The sequence below is a fragment of the Phyllobates terribilis genome, unplaced genomic scaffold (genome assembly GCF_046119375.1).
Source record: "Phyllobates terribilis strain yellow unplaced genomic scaffold, ASM4611937v1 Scaffold_9__5_contigs__length_417890890, whole genome shotgun sequence".
Classification (NCBI taxonomy): Eukaryota; Metazoa; Chordata; class Amphibia; order Anura; family Dendrobatidae; genus Phyllobates; species Phyllobates terribilis.
Window position 1 is genome coordinate 112,262,602 of NW_027362769.1, and position 19,277 is coordinate 112,281,878.

The 19,277-nt window shown below is 41.5% G+C and overlaps 1 long non-coding RNA gene across 2 annotated transcripts in view; it reads right to left on the reverse strand.

The window, feature by feature from the left end:
* Nucleotides 1-19,277, reverse strand: part of LOC141160867 (uncharacterized) — a 69,136-nt gene that overhangs the window by 46,879 nt on the left and 2,980 nt on the right. The gene's annotated exons all lie outside the window — the stretch shown is intronic.

Consider the following 19,277-nt stretch of genomic DNA (forward strand, 5'->3'; position numbering starts at 1 on the left):
GCATCACTCAAATGCATTTGGAAAAGGGCTTGACAATATAAATTGGTCACACAATATAAATCCATGCAACTCGCATGGATTTATATTGTGTGATTAACTTATGAGGAGAGTTCTGCTTTCAAATGGTGCATCTATACTAAAAAAAAGAATTAAAAAGTAAAAAGAAAAAAAAAACCTTATACTCACCTCTCCGGAGAGGCGAGTATGAATATTTTTTTATTTTTTTACTTTATAACTTGCGGGTACGATGGTACCCGGGTCAGATGAGAGTCTCCTCTTCTCCAGACCCGGGTACCATCCGCGCATTGAACCGCATAAAATCCGCATGTATAAATCTATAAATGCGGATGTTATGTGGTTCAATCGCGCCCAAATTGGATGTGCGGCGGATTTTTCCGCAATGATAATCCACAGCGGAAATTTCCGCAGCATGTGCACAGCACATGCGGATTATCATTGGGAAACATGGCAGAATACTTAACAAGTGATTTTAATGCGTTTCCGCGGCGGAAATGCCGCTGTGGAAACGCATTAAATCCTCATCGTGGGCACACAGCCTCTCTGTAGCCTCTCATAGCGGTGAGAGTTTTCTGATCAGTACTGGCTTTACATCTTAAGGGCCTGTGCATAGATTGCATAGCTCCTTAAACTCTGGGCACATAGAGAAAATACTTTTCTTTTTTTTAACAATCATTTTTTTTATTGAAATTTTCATTTAAAACAACTCCAAGAACAAAAACAATATGATAAATACACTGATACGACAACAAATGAAACAGCATAATACACCTCCCCACCCCCTTTACCATTCTTTCCCAGGTATCTAAAACATCGCTTGTTGTTTTTAATGTAAGATACATAGTTTCTCCATACAGGAGGCGTCTTGAAGCTGTCATCACCAACGAAGACTTTTGTACGAAGTATTAATTAAATTTCGGTAAGCATGATCAATACTTTATCCCTGTGACATTTCCCATTATTAGACATAATTTATGGACATGTATGGTTTGATTTCTTTGCCTGTGCGGATTGGATGGGTTGTTACCGACATTTAGCGAGAATTTCATGTCAATAGAACCTTTAGAAATATATTTACTTAGATAATTGGTGACGTGTCCAATACTTATTTCACCCGCTGGAGATAACGTTCACATACTATAACCGAATTAAATTCCCTTTTTGCAGGCGGTGATGATTGAACCCAGTGTAATGCAATTAACTTGCAAGCTATATATAATAAGCGCACAATAGCAATTTTACCAAAGGTGTCTGTTATTAATTATTCTACATAACAAAGTATACATGTCTTAGGGTCTCTAGTTATTGTTATGGGGTTGTGAGGACTCCCACAACATGTGGATCAGGTCTGGTGGATCCATAAAGAAATAAGGATATTTGGCATCTGACCTGCAGCCACTATTTTTGGGGTCCTATAGACCCTGTGTAAAATATAGATTTGTGAGAGTCTAGCACCCACAATCAGAGACAATTCTTGTATGGTTTTGAGAATATCATTCTATTGTTCAGTTGTTATTTCTCCTATATTACTTTCCCATTTATGTATATTTACCAGCATATATTTGTCTATGTAGTTGTAAGGATGTAGACAGTGACTGTCGTGTTCCTGCCCCTGAAGACAACATTCGCACAAAGTGAATAGTGTCATGTGTTTTTGTACATATGTGAAGTGTGAACTATGTCATGTGGTTTTAGGAATGTAATGTGTAATAATGCATAGTGTTTTAGGTAATAATGCGGCTGTGTGGGTACTATAAAGGTAGTACCTAGTGTGAGTAATGTACACTCCAGCAGGAGCACAGGGTAAGCACAGGATGAGACATAGAATAAGATTTAGGACATAAGATAGAATGTGATTGTCATTGTAAGTGTAATATGCTTAGTGTATACTGTTAGAAGATAGTGACTGTAGTTAAGTAGGTGAAAGGTTAATTCTGCCCAGCAACAGACTACTGGGGCAGACAGTAAAGAGACAGTTAATGATACATCTAAACCACAGTGGTAGGGGTTAAGGCCAGGAAAAGGGAACCAGTTCCTGATTTCGTCAGTCAGTGAGAAAGTTCGTTGGTGACAGTGATAAGGTCAAGTTCAAAGACCAGTGGGCCTACAGCGAGAGGAGTACATTTGGTGTTGGGTGGTATGAGACCTTACAAGAATTCTTGGGACATTCCTGCAATGTCCGGAGCCTGTGGCTCGATACAGATGCAATGGAGAGTACCTTAACTCCTTCCGTACAGAGGAAGATGGACGTAGAACCGGGTGTAGGAAAGGTAGTGGATCTCGACAATACTGCGGGGCCAGATGGTAAAATCCCTAGTGCTGAAGGAACCAGTAAGCGTAGGGGTAGTCCAGGCAGGACTAAAAGTGAAGCAGGAAATGTACTGTGTTAATGAAACAAGAATCATAGGGTGCTGTACCTGATACTGCGTGTTAAAGACTGATGTACTTAAACTGTCCAGTAAAGTTGAACTTCTAAAAACGAACCTGGTGTCCCCTGACGTGTATGCAGCTGTTCCTGGAACCGAAGATGTGGAGACAGCGAAGGCCTCCGGCCTGCATGTGAGTACAATGCAATGTACACAGCACAACATAATGGGCTGGGACATGATATTCTTGTAATGTGCCAGAGCGTTACAGAGCAGCAGCTCGCCCACGGCTACCGTCCTGGGCACCTCACATAGTTGCAGAGCAGGAGTTTATATAGCTCTTACACTGTGTGCCGAATTATTAGGCAAATAAGTATTTTGATCACATGATACTTTTTATACATGTTGTCCTACTCCAAGCTGCATAGGCTTGAGAGCCAACTACCAATTAAGTAAATCTGGTGATGTGCATCTCTGTAATGAGGAGGGGTGCTGACTAATGACCCTATATAAGGTGTGCTTAATTATTAGGCAACTTCCTTTCCTTTGGCAAAATGGGTCAGAAGAGAGATTTGACGGGCTCTGAAAAGTCCAAAATTGTGAGATGTCTTGCAGAGGGATGCAGCAGTCTTGACATATCCAAACTTTTGAAGCGTGATCACCAAACAATCAAGCGTTTCATGGCTAATAGCCAACAGGGTCGCCAGAAGCGTGCTGGCCAAAAAAGGCGCAAAATAACTGCCCGTGAATTGAGGAAAATCAAGCGTGAAGCTGCCAAGATGCCATTCGCCACCAGTTTTACCATATTTCAGAGCTGCAACGTTACTGGAGTATCAAAAAAGCACAAGGTGTGCAATACTCAGGGACATGGCCAAGGTAAGGAAGGCTGAAAAATGACCACCTTTGAACAAGAAACATAAAATAAAACGTCAAGAATGGGCCAAGAAATATCTTAAGACTGATTTTTCAAAGGTTTTATGGACTGATGAAATGAGAGTGACTCTTGATGGGCCAGAGGCTGGGTCAGTAAAGGGCAGAGAGCTCCACTCCGACTCAGACGCCAGCAAGGTTGAGGTGGGGTACTGGTATGGGCTGGTATCATCAAAGATGAACTTGTGGGACCTTTTTGGGTTGAGGATGGAGTGAAGTTCAACTCCCAGACCTACTGCCAGTTTCTAGAAGACAACTTCTTCAAGCAGTGGTACAGGAAGAAGTCGGTATCGTTCAAGAAAAACATGATTTTCATGCAGGACAATGCTCCATCACATGCATCCAACTACTCCACAGCGTGGCTGGCCAGTAAAGGTCTAAAAGAAGAAAAAATAATGACATGGCCCCCTTGTTCACCTGATCTGAACCCCATAGAGAACCTGTGGTCCATCATAAAATGTGAGATCTACAGGGAGGGAAAACAGTACACCTCTCGGAACAGTGTCTGGGAGGCTGTGGTGGCTGCTGCACGCAATGTTGATCGAAAACAGATCAAGCAACTGACAGAATCTATGGATGGAAGGCTGTTGAGTGTCATCATAAAGAAAGGTGGCTATACTGATCACTAATTTTTTTGGTTTTTGTTTTTGCATGTCAGAAATGTTTATTTCTGAATTTTGTGCACTGATATTGGTTTACCTGGTGAAAATAAAAAAGTGAGATGGGATTATATTTGGTTTTTATTAAGTTGCCTAATAATTTAGCACAGTAATAGTTACCTGCACAAACAGATATCCTCCTAAGATAGCCAAATCTAAAAAAAACCACTCCAACTTCCAAAAATATTACGCTTGGATATTTATGAGTCTTTTGGGTTGATTGAGAACATAGTTGTTGATCAATAATAAAAATAATCCACTAAAATCCAACTTGCCTAATAATTCTGCACACAGTGTAAATAATCCCTACCTTATGTCCTTATGGTCGCTATAATAAAGAGCATGGCATCCTTTGGCAGACTTATAGGTTTGCTTCTATGCTGAGTATCAAATGCATCTAGGACCTGTAGATATTGATAGAATGTTTTGTCTGGTAGATGAAACTGCTCTTGTAATTAACTAAATGATTTAAAGGTGTTATTTGACAGTAATATAGACAACACTTTAAGGCAACCTTTTGATAGTAGGACATTTAAGGCGTTGTCCCATTACAGAAATTGGTGCCATATAGATAGGATATGCCATGACTTTCTGATTGTAGGGGGACACCTGCTACAAATCTGGTCAGGAGAACAACAGCAAAGGTTTATTAAATAAAACCCAAAATAAAGAAGAGTTTGCTTCTCTCACTAACTAGCATCCTATATATCCCTCTGTATGTTCCTCCATGCGTCTCCTACTATTATTCCCACAGTAGTGTGTGTGCCCCTCACAAATACACAATTGTTAATGTAGAGCTGGCTGTTTAGTTCCCAAATCATTTCCGAGATTGAATACAATAGTAGCAAATTCTAAACTCTGAGAAGTATTAGATTTACACAAATTTTTAGCTTCAGGGCATAAGGGCAGCACGGTGGTTCAGTGGTCAGCATGGTGGCTCAGTGGTCAGCACGCTGGCTCAGTGGTTAGCACTGTTGCTGGGGACCTGGGTTCAAATCCCACCAAGGACAACATCTGCAAGGAGTTTGCATATTAAGGCTATGTGCCCACGTTGCGGAAATGAAGCAGAAAATTTCTGCTTCATTTCCGCATGTCCTCTCCCGGAAAAACACATGCGGAATTCCACACGTGCTTATCGTGTGTTTTCCACATGTGGAATTGCCTTGCATTTTTAATGCATTGCACAAGGCAATTCCGCATACGGAAACGCAAAATTAATGGACATGCTGCGGATTTATAAACGCTGCGGAAAAATCCGCAGCATGGGCATAGAACTTGCGGATTCTCATTGGGGACAATGGGATGCGGATTACCAAGCGTTTTACAAGCGTTTCCGCTGCGGAAAATCCGCAGCAAAAACGCTTGTAATCCGCAACGTGGGCACGCAGCCTTAAAGAGGTTGCATGGAATTAAAAGAAATCCCAGTGCACTGTTGTTCCCTGCTGGTCTTTGTTTACTTTCTTGCAGCGATGACGTGTAAGTATCACCTCTGACGTCAGTGATTGGCTGCAGAGGTCACGTGGATGCATACATCAAACAAATCAGTGCAGGAAAGTAAACCAAAACAAGGACCACCAGAGCATCGGCACTGCAGTGGCAAAGAATTTACCATGTCAAAATAGGTTATTTTTTTTAGTGGTCCCATTTCCTGTCATTATTCTAATTATTTTTGAAATGACAGAAAGGGCTTTTAATCTGCCTTCAGTAATAATAACAACAATAATAGGGATAATAATAATAATCAGCAATACCTGGAAACACAGGACATATTTCTGGCACACATGCACATCGCACATTTCTGCATAGTTTCCTATTGTAAAACTTAAAAATAAAAGCTAAACAACATTCCTGCGATTACTGAGGAATTTCCAGATAATGATTAACTTGGAAATTGTTGTTACATGGTAAATGGTTAACTCAGCTTTATTAATATCTATAGGTATCTACTCTGACCGGTTTTATTCTTGCCATTACACCTACTAAGATGGAAGAGAATGAAATAGATGCTGACCAACTTGAACTCAAAGTTAAAACAACCTCTTAATGAGCTCCATCCTCCCACATGCCTGGCCTTTCTTAGACACATCTCAAATAAACTAAAGAACAAAAGATATTCTGCTCAGTTTAATATAGACTTTTTAGGCAGTTTCATAAATCCTGTATCGTCATTTTCAGCCATGTTAACAAATATGGTAATTCATAGATTGCCTTTAATTTCCTTCTTCCATCACTCCATATCACCCATCAACATAACGGGATTCTTGCCCAATAATGTCCAAATGACAGTGAGGATCACTTTCTTGTATTTGTTCACGCAATCACAGCCGCATTTTCTTCTTGGAACATTTTTGCCTCTTTTACGTTCTACTTGAAGACAAGAATGACATTACCATAGAGCCAGTTCTTGCTTACTTCGATTGAGAATATTGCACTTACTGAAAAGGCCTTTGTAGGTTTACAATACCATTTATGTGTAGTTGTCTTAAAGGGGTTGTCCACTACTAGGGTAACCGCTTCTGAAACTAAATGTTCGGCCCCGATAAAATTAAAAAAACTATACTCACCTACCGTGCCGGCTCCGTTCCAGCGGTGTCGGTACTCGCGGTCACAGGGCTGTGATGTGGCGGAATGACACGTGATGCCCGGTGCTCAATCAGCGCTGGCAGAAACGCTCACTCCTGTGTTACCTTAAGCAGGGAAATGTGTTACCTTAGAAATCAGTAGAAGTTAGCCCCTGCTGTGTAATCTGAATACTCATTTATCATAATTGACTTATGCTACCACTTCTCCTTGGTCAGGAGCTGTGGTATGAACTGGAGCAGCTCTGCATGGTCCACACCAAATTTTCACCAAGAATTCTACTTTATTCTTAATCATTTTTGAGGTGGTCATGCACATTATACTGAAACTGATAAAAATGGCCAAATTCAACCAAAACAATTATTTGTTAGGTCGAATTTAACCACAAATTATCATTTTAGCCAAACAATTACAGAGTGTCATCATGTGGGAAGAAGTTAACCATGTTCAAACTTTTCATTCAAAAGTCCCTAGCCCACAAAAAAATATTTCTATGAAAGAATGTTCCCAAAAAATTGTGGAAGTGTAGCACACGTCACTAGAACTAGGGGTGCCCTAGTCTATTCCTTTTCATCCGGATTACTCCTCAAGGTGGAGATGCCAGATTCACGTGCCTTGCTATGCTCCAATACTACCCTTATCTGTCCCCTCCCCCACTCTGGGAGGTGGGAAGCCGAAGTGTATAGGAAAACAATAACCAGACAAACAAGGAAGACAGAAATAAATGAAAATAACAATCATACAAAATACACTTAACAAACAACAGTGTGGAACACAGGGGAGTTAAAGAATGGAGAAACCAAAATAGGAGAGGATGAGGATGTGCACACAAACAAAACTCCAAGCAACATACTCCTGAACAAATCTCCAAACGTCAACTCCAACTACGAACTACACCTCCAACTCCAAACCAGGCAGTAGAACTAACACTGGTAATTCCTAAGTGCCAGTGGCGAGCATATGTAGCAGAGGGGAGAGGCCAATATTGAACAGCTGAGACAATCCAGGTAGGAAAGCTCCAGGAGCTTCAACTGAACAGATTAACCCTTGTACTGCTAGCAAGGAAAAAATCTGCACTGTTTTCAAAGATGGTAAAGTACTTCTAACCAATGCAGGAGTTCGTGAAACCATTATACTCTGGCTCCGCTCTGTCGCGGTATCCCAGTGACAGGAAGGCTTGGGTGACCCCAGCGTTCCTGTGTATGGGGGAGTCGGGGGAGATAGCTATCAGCTGAACGATCATTCTACCAACAATTATCTAATGTGTATGGTTAGTTTTAGCTGAAAAATTAATTTTTAACATTTAACTGCCTAGTTAGTACATGCGATAAAGAATCACTAAAGTGCTATAATACTGATTGGTAGGGAAGCTATGTGTCAGAAATTCACTGATCACACATTGATCACCTGTCCTATAAATGATTAGTGCATTTTATATATTTCTAGAGTTTCCCTTTTAAGCCAACAGCGTTTGCTGCAGCTCATAACTGTAGACAGATGGCAAAGAACATAAAATGTTTACATGTCTTCATTTCAGTTAAAAAAAAACCCTCTTCTAAGCACAAAAAGCAAAACTCATGTGTGAAAGACATTGCATTCTCTCCCTTGAAAGTGATGTAAATGTATTATTACAATGACTCACTCCATCTGCCAAAATTTACTGTACGCGGCAATTTAGAGAATATTTTTTTGCTAGGGTAAACTATGTGACAGCACTTTCTTGTTCTTTATAACATTTAATTTTATGTTTGGTATCAGAATAAAAATTATACTAAAATAACATTTTGGGTCCTTGTGACATCAGATCACGTTGTTTTTAATGTAAGGAACTCCAAGGTTGATACATATTTTCAGATTCATTATACAATCAGAAGATCCTAAGCTTTAGGCTATGTTCAGATATTGTGTTTTTTCATCGTTTTTTTTTTCTGCAGCAAAACCTGATCTCTTGGCAGGAAAGAAGCTGCATCAAAAGCGCAGTTTTTGGTGCGTTTTTTTGGTGTATTTTTGCAGCGTTCTTCAGGATCCCAAAGTTCAGATTTGCTTCCACCACAGAAGCATTGAACACAGGTCACCATTGCAAGACATATGTGAAACAATATTAACCAAAGTTTCAAATGAAACAGTGGGGGAGGTGAATTGTTCAAGAATAATTTACATAAGACACTGGCAGTGCATTGAGTTTGTAGGACACTATTTATTTTCACACTATGGTCTGCCATTCAGTTGCTCAAGCATTGTTCAATTTCACACCTCCCTGGGTCAAAGGTATTGTTCACATCACTAATTCTGTTCTAATCCAAGATGCCATCTCAAGAAAAGATTGTAAAATCACAAAAATAAATGAGTTTCACATATTGTTATAACACCTCACCACCTGTAAACTTGACCCAATCCCGTCCCACCTCATCCCAAACCTTACCACTATCTTCATCCCAGCCCTAGCCCACCTCTTCAACCTGTCACTAACAACTGGTGTCTTCCCCTCATGCTTCAAACATGCCTCAATCACACCCATCCTCAAAAAGCCCTCCCTTGACCCATCCTCTCTGACTAGCTATTGCCCCATATCACTTCTCCCCTATGCCTCAAAACTACTGGAACAACACGTCCATTCTGAGCTGTCCTCCCACCTCTCCTCCTGCTCCCTCTTCGACCTCCTACAATCTGGTTTCCGACCATACCATTCTACTGAAACTGCACTGACTAAAGTCACCAACGACCTACTAACCACCAAATCTAAGTGACACTACTCTGTCCTCCTCCTCCTAGACCTGTCATCTGCCTTCGACACAGTGGACCATTCCCTCTTACTACAAACGCTCTCATCTCTCGGCATCACAGACTTGGCCCTATCCTGAATCTCCTCATACCTAACAGACAGGACATTCAGTGTCTCCCACTCACACACCACCTCTTCATCTCGCCCCCTATCTGTCAGTGTCCCCCAAGGTTCAGTTCTAGGACCCCTGCTCTTCTCCATCTACACCTTAGGCCTGGGACAGCTCATAGAGTCTCATGGCTTTCATTATCACCTCTATGCTGATGACACACAGATCTACCTCTCTGGACCCAATATCACCTTCTTACTAACCAAAATCCCACAATGTCTGTCCGCTATTTCATCCTTCTTCTCTGCTAGATTTCTAAAACTTAACATGGACAAAACAGAATTCATCATCTTTCCGCCATCTCATTTAACCCCTCCAACTGACCTATCTATCAACGTCAATGGCTGTCCACTCTCGCCAGTCCCTCAAGCTCGCTGCCTTGGGGTAACCCTGGACTCGGAACTCTCCTTCAAACCACATATCCAAGCCCTTTCCACTTCCTGCCGACTCCAACTCAAAAATATCTCCCGCATCCGCACATTCCTCAACCATGAATCTGCAAAAACACTAGTGCACGCCCTCATCATCTCCCGCCTTGACTACTGCAACCTCCTGCTCTGTGGCCTCCCTTCCAACACTCTCGCACCCCTCCAATCTATCCTAAACTCTGCTGCCCGACTAATCCACCTGTCCCCCTGCTATTCCCCGGCCTCTCCTCTCTGTCAATCTCTTCACTGGCTCCCATTGCTCAGAGACTCCAGTTCAAAACCCTAACCCTGGCATACAAAGCCATCCACAACCTGTGTCCCCCATACATCTGTGACCTAGTTTCCCGTTACATACCCGCACGCAACCTCCGATCCTCACAAGATCTCCTTCTCTATTCCCCTCTTATCTCCTCTTCCCACAATCGCATACAAGATTTCTCCCATGGTTCCCCCCTACTCTGGAACTCTCTACCCCAACACATCAGACTCTCGTCGACAGTGGAAACTTTCAAAAGTACCTGAAGACCCACCTCTTCCGACAAGCCTACAACCTGCAGTAACCACCGCTCCACCATACCGCTGCACGACCAGCTCTACCCTCACCTACTGTATCCTCACCCATCCCTTGTAGATTGTGAGCCCTCGCGGGCAGGGTCCTCGCTCCTCCTGTACCAGTCGCTGTCACATTGTGTTCAAGATTATTGTAATTGTTCTTGTAGGTATACCCCTTTTTCACATGTAAAGCGCCATGGAATAAATGGCGCTATAATAATAAATAATAATAATATTGTTGTACTTACTTTTTTTCCGTAAAACGCAGCAAAACCTGATAGCTATGTTCACACTAGGCGTTTTTTTTCAGTGTTTTTTCACTACCAATTACTTTGAATGGGTGAAAAATGCTGAAGAAACGCAGAAAAAACTCTGAAAGAAGTGACATGCTCTATTCTGCAAAAAAAAAACACGTAAAGCACAAAATACTGATCAAACAAAAAACAAGGTGTGTACATAAGATTTCTGGAATCTCATAGACTTTGCTGGTACTGGAAAACACAGCTGAAAATTTGCATAAAAAACGCAATGTGTGAACATAGCCTTAGAGTAAAATCCCTTTCATCTTATTACATAGTATAACATTTATACAATGGAAAAATACCAGGAAATTCTTGCTTTCCTTACTTATAGACAATTTGAAACACCAACAAGCTCGATCATTACAATGAACGATTTTTAACTGTAGTGTTTCAGAAAACACAATGGCTGAGATTTAACAAGCTAAATGCAAATTCTGGTGCAATTTGTGTAAAAAAAAACTAAAAACTGTTTTTCATGACATCATCCATATTAATTATTTGGAAATGGGGTGTGGCTTAGCAGTTAGGGGTGTGTGCAACAAAAAAATGCACCAAAGTTTTACTGCAAAATCCATGCGGTAAGCCAACTAATAAGTGGTATAAATTTAAACTATACCATCTAAAGATGTGCCAGGTTCATCAAACACAATAAACTACTAAGATAAATCTGTAGCATTTTAAAAGGAAAGTGTCAGCAGGTTTTAGCTATGTAATCCAAGGACAGAATGATGTAGGGGCTAAGACACCGAATTCAGGGATGTATCACTTATTAGGCTGTATGCTGTTATTTCCATACAATGAATGTTTTATCACCAGGAGATTATCACTGTCTGGACTACAGTGCACGAGAGCCCTGGTCCGACCACGCCCCCTTCTCTGATATCCAAATTGCTGTCAATATACGATGTACACAAAAGCTGTGATGAGGGCAGGGTCAGCTTTCTAAGCCCTGCTACATGGTAATCTAAAAACTCTGATTGTGTCAAAGGTTATGAATAACCTTGCCATTGTTAATACTGTTTAAAGGAAATCCGTCAGCAGGTTTTTGCTATTTAATTTGAGGGCAGCTTGAGATGGGGGCTAAGACACTGATTTCAGCGATGTTCCCTTATTAGGCTGTGTACTGTTCTTTCAATATAATGAATGTTTTATCAGCAGGAGATTACCATTGCTGGACTAGGTGCCCACATGCATCCTTGTCCAACCTCTCCTCACCCACTGATTAGCTGCTTATTGTCCATATAAAATGTACACAGAAAGCTGCTAATCAGGGGTATGGGCAGGGTTAGCTTTCTCAGCTCTGCTACATGCTACATCTAAAAACTCTGATTGTATGACAGCTGCTGCACCCAGTAAACTAAGTGATACATTTCTGGAATCAGGGTCTCTTTTCCTACATTATACTGCTATCAGAGGAGGTAGCAAAAACCGGGTGACAGATTCCCTTTAAGACTATCTAAGAATTAGACAGTATTGATAAATATGTCCCACAGTTCTTAAAGAAACAGGCAAGGGGAGAAGAGTCCGCTAGGCAGCTCTCTTTCTGCTTTTCGGGACTTTTTTGTTACATTATTGATTAACATTTATTCAACTTTATTGAGTGAGCAGATTTCCAATACCCGAGATCTATTAAAGTGGGCTGGCAAAATTGGCTCTAACTGATACAGTAGCAATGCACACAACAATGACACCAGATGAGAAGGAGGGTGTACTATTAACAGAGGGATCTCTAATACAGACACCAGATCTCAGATATGTGGGATGACAGCACTGCTTTCTGCCGTGTAATCTAGTTTTCCCATGATGTAAACACAACTTCCCAAGAAGTAATCAGATTGTGCTCAATTGACAACATCAGGCCTCGGCAATACAGATATTACTGGCAGAAGTTAAAACATGGATCGGTTTAAATGAATAAAACAACTGTAAATCATTTCTGTTTTGCATTGTGAAATCCCAATTCATTAAGTTGTATCTGTTCCAAATCTGTTTATGTTATTGTGTTTATAGTTTGGAGAGAAAGTAAAAGTGAGAAGTTAATATCCCAGTGTTTAACTTGTTGTTTAGCCTTACGCATTAACCACAGGATAAATACATAATGAGGCTTTTGATAAGTTGAAACCATAGTGATTGAAACCACAAAACCACATGAATCTTTATTAGTTTCCGTCCTTGTATTAAAAAGGCTCCTTCAGTCTCAGATCTTATGCTTCAAGTGAATTATTAATACAATAATTATAGTGAAGTTTTTATATTTTGTACACTATTATAGACTCTTCAGTGACATCAGTTCAGGAAAAAAGATTGTAGGCTTTCCTGTGTGCCCAAGTTGACCTTGGGAACTAGGTTCCCAAGGTCAACTTTCCTGACCAACATGGATGGGTTTTTGCAATTCCTCTGAATCAACTGAGGTTTGTAAGTAGGATAGATTGAATTTGATACATTTTCTTCTTAAAGGAATCTGTCAGCAGATTTTTGTTGTGTAATCTGGGAGCAGCATAGTATTGAGACTGAGACCCTGATTCCAGCGATGTATCACTTACTAGTCTGTGTTTTGCTGTTTAAGTACAATCAGTGTTTTATCACCAGGAGATTATCATTACAGGACAAGCTACCTTGTGACTCCTGGTCCAACCCCGCCCTCGGCACTGATTAGCAACTTCCTGTCAATATACAGTGTACAGAGAAAGCAGCCAATCAGTGGTGTGGGCGGGGTTATAAACAGCTCAGCATTCAGAGCTCTGTTAGATCTGCAGAAGAAAAAACTATGATTCTATCACAACTGCAGCACCCAGTAAACTAAGTGATCCATCGCTGGAATCAGCATCTCTGTCCCTATCTCTGTCAGATTACATAGCAAAAACCTGCTGACAGATTCCTTTCAAACAAGTCTATTGTATCCAATTTTTTAAAATATTTTTACAATGTATCTTTCTTTAAATGGTCTTAATTAAAATATTGTTAAGTGTATACAGCTATTAAACAGTCCAATGTGCCCATGATCACAAATTAAAAAAAAGGTGAATTCTGATTTCAAATTACCTTTTATTTGTTCCCTTTTTCTTTCTTACCTACATAACAAATATAATGTACAGTACAGACCAAAAGTTTGGACACACCTTCTCATTAAAAGATTTTTCTGTATTTTCATGACTTTGAAAATTGTACATTCACACTGAAGGCATCAAAACTATGAATTAACACATGTGGAATTATATACTTAACAAAAAAGTGTGAAACAACTGAAAATATGTCTTATATTCTAGGTTCTTCAAAGTAGCCACCTTTTGCTTTGATGACTGCTTTGCACACTCTTGGCATTCTCTTGATGAGCTTCAAGAGGTAGTCACTGGAAATGTCTTTCACTTCACAGGTGTGCCCTGTCAGGTTTAAGAAGTGGGATTTCTTGCCTTATAAATGGGGTTGGGACCATCAGTTGTGTTGTGCAGAAGTCAGGTGGATACACAGCTGATAGTCCTACTGAATAGACTGTTAGAATTTGTATTATGGAAAAAAGCAGCTAAGTAAAGAAAAAGGAGTGGCCATCACTACTTTAAGAAATGAAGGTCAGTCAGTCCAAAAAATTGGGCAAACTTTGAAAGTGTCCTCAAGTGCAGTTGCAAAAAACATCAAGCGCTACAAAGAAACTGGCTCACATGAGGACCGCCCCAGGAAAGGAAGACCAAGAGTCACCTCTGCTTCTGAGGATAAGTTTATCCGAGTCACCAGCCTCAGAAATCGCAGGTTAACAGCAGCTCAGATTAGAGACCAGGTCAATGCCACACAGAGTTCTAGCAGCAGACACATCTCTACAACAACTGTTAAGAGGAGACTTTGTGCAGCAGGCCTTCATGGTAAAATAGCTGCTAGGAAACCACTGCTAAGGACAGGCAACAAGCAGAAGAGACTTGTTTGGGCTAAAGAACACAAGTAATGGACATTAGACCAGTGGAAATCTGTGCTTTGGTCTGATGAGTCCAAATTTGAGATTTTTTGTTCCAACCACCGTGTCTTTGTGCGACGCAGAAAAGGTGAACGGATGGACTCTACATGCCTGGTTCCCACCGTGAAGCATGGAGGAGGAGGTGTGATGGTGTGGGGGTGCTTTGCTGGTGACACTGTTGGGGATTTATTCAAAATTGAAGGCATACTGAACCAGCATGGCTACCACAGCATCTTGCAGCGGCATGCTATTCCACCCGGTTTGCGTTTAGTTGGACCATCATTTATTTTTCAACAGGACAATGACCCCAAACACACCTCCAGGCTGTGTAAGGGCTATTTGACCAAGAAGGAGAGTGATGGGGTGCTACGCCAGATGACCTGGACTCCACAGTCACCAGACCTGAACCCAATCGAGATGGTTTGGGGTGAGCTGGACCGCAGAGTGAAGGCAAAAGGGCCAACAAGTGCTAAGCATCTCTGGGAACCCCTTCAAAATTGTTGGAAGACCATTTCCGGTGACTACCTCTTGAAGCTCATCAAGAGAATGCCAAGAGTGTGCAAAGCAGTCATCAAAGCAAAAGGTGGCTACTTTGAAGAACCTAGAATATAAGACATATTTTCAGTTGTTTCACACTTTTTTGTTAAGTATATAATTCCACATGTGTTAATTCATAGTTTTGATGCCTTCAGTGTGAATGTACAATTTTCATAGTCATGAAAATACAGAAAAATCTTTAAATAAGAAGGTGAGTCCAAACTTTTGGTCTGTACTGTATATGTTTGTATATTGGCCACGTAGCGTATTTGTGTACCTGTATATTAATTTAATACTCAAGGTGTGCAGGTCCTATTTTTCTTTTTTGCTGTACATTTCGGGGTTGTGGCCTCCTCCAGGGCTCAGCACCCTTATCCAGCCATCTTTCCCATACAAGGTTTTAATAGTGAGCTATGCCTGGTATCATTTTCACTCCCCATTCATATGAGGCTAGTTTGGCACATGGAGATGTAGGACATTTAGTAGTTAGGGGCCATCTATATTAAAAGGTCACCTTGACATGTGGTTGGATGTCTTTTGCACTCTTTGATCAAAAAACACTAAGTAAGTACTTTACATTTTTAACATTTGCAGCAATATTGGAATCTGTGTATTCATTAGTCGCAGAGTGCTGACATATCATGTATGTAGAGTTTGCACATGATATGACCGCCCTTGCGATAGAGCATGTCACTTTCTTCTACTGGATTTATTTAGAATCATAAAAAAACAACACTCTTTTATTCCATAAAAGTCTATGGGCACCATATTATGACTCTTTTGAACGCTGAGATCACAATACACCAATATACAGTACAGACCAAAAGTTTGGACACACCTTCTCATTTAAAGATTTTTCTGTATTTTCATTACTATGAAAATTGTACATTCACACTGAAGGCATCAAAACTATGAATTAACACATGTGGAATTATATACTTAACAAAAAAAGTGTCAAACAACTGAAAATATGTCTTATATTCTAGGTTCTTCAAAGTAGCCACCTTTTGCTTTGATGACTGCTTTGCACACTCTTGCCATTCTCTTGATGAGCTTCAAGAGGTAGTCACCGGAAATGGTTTTCACTTCACAGATGTGCCCTGTCAGGTTTAATAAGTGGGATTTCTTGTCTTATAAATGGGGTTGGAACCATCAGTTGTGTTGTGCAGAAGTCAGGTGGATACACAGCTGATAGTCCTACTGAATAGACTGTTAGAATTTGTATTATGGCAAGAAAAAAGCAGCTAAGTAAAGAAAAATGAGTGGCCATCATTACTTTAAGAAATGAAGGTCAGTCAGTCCGAAAAATTGGGAAAACTTTGAAAGTGTCCCCAAGTGCAGTTGCAAAACCATCAAGCGCTACAAAGAAACTGGCTCACATGAGGACTGCCCCAGGAAAGGAAGACCAAGAGTCACCTCTGCTTCTGAGGATAAGTTTATCCGAGTCACCAGCCTCAGAAATCGCAGGTTAACAGCAGCTCAGATTAGAGACCAGGTCAATGCCACACAGAGTTCTAGCAGCAGACACATCTCTACAACAAGTGTTAAGAAGAGACTTTGTGCAGCAGGCCTTCATGGTAAAATAGCTGCTAGGAAACCACTGCCACTGCTAAGGACAGGCAACAAGCAGAAGAGACTTGTTTGGGCTAAAGAACACAAGAAATGGACATTAGACCAGTGGAAATCTGTGCTTTGGTCTGATGAGTCCAAATTTGAGATCTTTGGTTCCAACCACCGTGTCTTTGTGTGATGCAGAAAAGGTGAACGGATGGACTCTACATGCCTGGTTCCCACCGTGAAGCATGGAGGAGGAGGTGTGATGGTGTGGGGGTGCTTTGCTGGTGACACTGTTGGGGATTTATTCAAAATTGAAGGCATACTGAACCAGCATGGCTACCACAGCATCTTGCAGCGGCATGCTATTCCATCCGGTTTGCGTTTAGTTGGACCATCATTTATTTTTCAACAGGACAATGACCCCAAACACACCTCCAGGCTGTGTAAGGGCTATTTGACCAAGAGGGAGAGTGATGGGGTGCTACGCCAGATGACCTGGACTCCACAGTCACCAGACCTGAACCCAATTGAAATGGTTTGGGGTGAGCTGGACCGCAGAGTGAAGGCAAAAGGGCCAACAAGTGCTAAGCATCTCTGGGAACTCCTTCAAGATTGTTGGAAGACCATTTTTGGTGACTACGTCTTGAAGCTCATCAAGAGAATGCCAAGAGTGTGCAAAGCAGTCATCAAAGCAAAAGGTGGCTACTTTGAAGAACCTAGAATATAAGACATATTTTCAGTTGTTTCACACTTTTTTGTTAAGTATATAATTCCACATGTGTTAATTCATAGTTTTGATGCCTTCAGTGTGAATGTACAATTTTCATAGTTATGAAAATACAGAAAAATCTTTAATTGAGAAGATGTGTCCAAACTTTTGGTCTGTACTGTATACCAACTCAAACTCCAGCTCAATGTGTGTGATTTTTCTATTTTTGTAGTACAATGTGCAACCTATTCTGCTGCAAATGGGCACTGAAGATAAGCGGAGACATCGCCACCTTAAAAGCAGATTCCTAGTGTCTGTTAGATTACACGGAAAGACCAACGAATCTGAAAGCTCATAATTACTAATGTAGAGCAATAGATAGATGACGGGGGTGTTCTATAATGAGCTATAGGAGATCCAGGGATTAGGAATGAGTGAACCCAAACTGTAAAGTTTGGGATTCGTACTGGACACTAGGTGCTGAACCCCGAACATGGACTTCTCTTAGAAGTCTGTTTTATAGTTCGGGAGTTCAAGGAGGAGAGAGAGAGATTTTCCAGCTCCAAAGTTCGGGTCGCCATTGATTTCTATGGGGTTCGGGTTCAGGTTCAAGTTCGGGTACAGTTCTGGTATCCGAACCGAACTTTGGACTAAAGTTCAGTCGAAGCCGACAAACTTGAACTTCCACGTGTCTGCTCATCCTCACCAGGGATCCCTATAGTGTTCCTGCACAAGAACCCTCTGGTGCAGGGTCGGACTGGGGTGCCTAGGGCCCACCAGGGGAACTGACTCTAGGTGCCCACACTACAGCCCACCATAAACGGTTTTATTACTTGTTATGCTTGTCTATAATGCACTATAGTTACATGATTGGCTGCGCTGTGGAGCACTGAGCGGCAGGACTTTGTTCGAACAGTCATTCCGTACTGCCAGAGTCCCTTTAATGGTAACTTGTCACCTTGAAAAACGCTATTAATCTGCAGATATAGGGGTAATCTGCAGGTAAATAGGGTTTAAAGCCTGGTTAGACGGCTTAATGGAAAAGCGTTGGCTACACGGAGAAAATTACGTTTTATTCTCCCTGCCGCCACTCGCTTCCTGTCATAGGATCGGTGCAAGGAGGGAGACATTACAGTCACTGCGAACTACAAAGTGAGGGTGCTGCAATAACGTCAGGCACCTGGATTGTGACATTTCCATGGAGGCCAACCTCAGGCTGAGCTTCATTGAACGACTAACATGGCAGCAGCACCTGGTAACTAGTGCTGAGCGAGAATGGTCAGATAAGGTGTGATCCCAGCATGCTCAGGTGTTATCCAGGTATCTTGTAGTGCTCTGCTAATATGCTAGAGTCCCCAGGGTAGCATGTTTTGCGGCGGTAGACAGACGCAACACATGCAGGAATTGCCTGTTTGTTAGGTAATCCTTGCATATGTTTCTTCTGTCTACCGCCGCAAAACATGTTACCGCAGGGACTCGAGCATATTAGCAGAGCACTACAAGATACCTGGATAACACCCGAGCATGCTGGGATAACACCTTATCCGATCACGCTCACTCAGCACTACTGGCAACCCATCAGCAACCTGCAACTGCGTCACAGGGGGCTGAAGAGAACAGGTGACTGCATGCACCGGCCATCGTGCTAGCTAAATGCTGCTGTCAGTGATTGACAAGGGCACTTAAATACTCAAAACAGCAGCAATCAAGGCGAGCTCTGATCACTGCTGTTACAGGCAGACGCCGGCTATGTAACACAGCCGACATCTGCCTGGTATGGAGCAGGCTCAGCTCCTGAACCCGCT